The sequence below is a fragment of the Pinus tabuliformis genome, chromosome 7, assembly GCF_031772625.1.
Source record: "Pinus tabuliformis cultivar Carrire ecotype Pingquan chromosome 7, CPIR1, whole genome shotgun sequence".
Lineage (NCBI taxonomy): Eukaryota > Viridiplantae > Streptophyta > Pinopsida > Pinales > Pinaceae > Pinus > Pinus tabuliformis.
The window spans coordinates 702514947-702518049 of NC_142293.1; positions in this window are offsets into that span (position 1 = coordinate 702514947).

The following is a 3103-nucleotide window of genomic DNA, read 5'->3' on the forward strand; positions in this document are numbered from 1 at the left end:
TTGGTTTATTGTTTCCTTTGGGTGTGGCCCTCTCCCATTCATTGAATGTTGATTTCCCTGGTTCCGTCGACTGCTCATTTACCTTTGCCAAAACTTTGTACCTGTTATTTTTGCCTTGATTTTTCTTTTCCATTTTCTGGTTATCGATCTGATTTTCTTTGTGATTCTTCTTTTTTATTGGTAACCACTTGGAACCCCTCATTCTCAACCTAAGTCTTAGAGTTTTCCCAAGGGACTTCAAGAACCATTGAACCCATTTGATTTTGAATTCTCGAAACAAATGTCCATATTCATAGCATTTTCGGTAGCGAAAAGGAATATGCTCATAATCCAAGGGCCTGCTACTTAATTTCATCCTGATATTCCAACTCAATATACTCTGATAAAGGCTCAATGATATTCATGTAGATGAATATCCTTGCATATGAGGTATAGTGTCCTCTTCGCGTGGAATCATCCACTTTGACAAATTTTTCTATAGAATTTCCAATTCCCTCAAGGACAAAAATTGACTAGAAAGGCGAACCAGACCCAAACTGGCATTGTCATAAATTTTTCCTGATTAGGGTTGTAATATTCCTCCCAGAATCACATGAATAAGCCCGCATTGTAAAAGAAATATGGCCCATTTTCAAAAACCCTCTCCTTGTCCTCCAGACTAGTGAAGATCATAGTAAAAAATCCTTTGGTTCCAAGCTTCACATCTATGTGGCCTTTCGAGTGCTATTTTAGTTGGATCCATTTGATAAGATCCTTCTCAGATGGACAAATCCCTATAAATATGCAAATTAATCACTGGTCTTTCATGTATTTGCGATATTTCTCCAATTTATTATTCACAAATCTCAAATTCTTGGCAACCATTAGCATCGGATCTGAGCCTACCATTGCGCCCCCATCACAAGGTTTTCAGTGTTGTCACCTTCTTGACTTTTACCCCCATATGAGCCACCTTTAGCACTAGTTTCTCCTACCACTACTTTGTTGGAGGGGTCTCCCCACCATAATTGGTCCACCCATCGATCTACCAATGACCGATGATTGGGGAAGGATCTCAAATCAAGAGTGTCATATTTGTATTAGATTTTCAAAGTTCCATAAATTTTCAAAGATGATGACCTTGTTGATTGTCAAAAATATATATTTTCTTTTCTAAAATTAACATAATTAATAGGTATAATATTTAAAAATAAAAGTCCTCAGGGTTAGCTCAATTGATCGAGTCCTCGTTCTTTGCCATTGAGAGGTCATCGGTTCAATTCTCTTAACACCCTTAGGGTCAAGCTCCATGGTTGAGCTTAATCTCTCGGGTCTGCAAACCACAGAAAACAATAATAACCTTTAAAACTAATTTGAATAATTAGTAATAGGTTTTGAATATTGTTATGATTTATAAGATTTGGGGTCTAGGATAAATGACGATGTCACTGATTCAGTTGTTATTCTTAGATATGAATGGTCATGATATAACCTCACCAATATCAAAATTCAAAGAAAAAAAACCTATAATATATAATAAGTAATAAAAATTCTCTTTAAATGTTTAGAATTTTTTATTAAAAACAAACAATAAAAAAATGTTTCTTTTTGTATTATTTAGTTAAAGATACATCATCAATCTAATTTTATTTAAATGTAATATTTAAAATATTAATTAAATGCAAATATATTTTAATAGTATTATTATTATTATCCAATTTTAAGGCTCACTTCCGCACTCTACCCACTTCCACACTCTACCCTATCCCCTCTAGTTTTGAACATGTGACCTCTTAGGAAGAATGGTTATGATATAACTTCACCAATATCAAAATTCAAAGATAAAAACCCCATAATACATAATAAGTAATAAAAATTCTCTTTAAATGTTTAGAATTTTTTACTAAAAACAAACAATAAAAAAATATTTCTTTTGGTGTATGAGACCCCCTTGTTTGTGGGACAAGAGACTCACTTCCACACTCTACCCTATCCTCTCTAGTTTTGAACATGTAACCTCTTAGGAGGAAACGCATGCTCTTAACCATTAGGCCTACTCAAACTATATATAAGAAAGTCGAGAGAAAACACATTCTCTCAAATGTACTTAATTTTAATCAAATGTACTTTTTTAATTAAATTATTTTTTAAATAATTAATCAATTTAATAATTACTTTATATTATTTAGTTATAAAATATATTATTGTAACTTAATTTTAATCACATGTATTTTTTTTAATTATTTTTTAATTATTAATAATAAAATTAATATAGTTATATAAATTAAATTATTGTTACACTATAGATTTAAATGCTTCATAGTTATGTTTTGATAAGAAAGTTATTTTTAAATAATTGATCAATTTAATAATTACTTTATATTATTTAGTTATAAAATATACTATTGTAACTTAATTTTAATCAAATGTATTTTTTTATAATTAAATTATTTTTTAAATAATTCATCAATTTAGTAATTATTTTATATTATTTAGTTATAAAATATATTATTGTAACTTAATTTTAATCAAATGTATTTTTTTTAATTAAATTGTTTTTTAATCATTAATAAAATTAATGTAGCTATATAAATTAAATTATTGTTACACTATAGATTTATGAAGCAATGTAGCTATATAAATTAAATTATTGTTACACTATAGATTTAAATGCTTCATAGTTATGTTTTGATTTTATTTTAAAAAATATAATTATAGTAAGTAAATGTCAATTTAATTATAAATTTAGAAATGAAAATCATTCTTATATAAATATTCAATAAGTAATATAATAAATTTATAATAATATTAAGTGAATGTTAATGTAAATATAAATTTAAAGAAATAATTTTTGTTAAAAAAATCATAAAAAATTAATATGCAAATGTTAATACTAAATATATTTATATGTTCATCCATTAAACTCAATTTAGGTGATTGTCTTTATATGTTCATCTATTGAACTCAATTTCAATGATTGTCTTTATATGTTCATCCATTAAGTTCAAGTGATTGTCTTTATATGTTCATCCATTAAGTTCAGTGATTGTCTTTATATGTTCATCTATTAAGTTCAAATGATTGTCTTTATATGTTATTGTCATTATATGTTCATCCATTATTG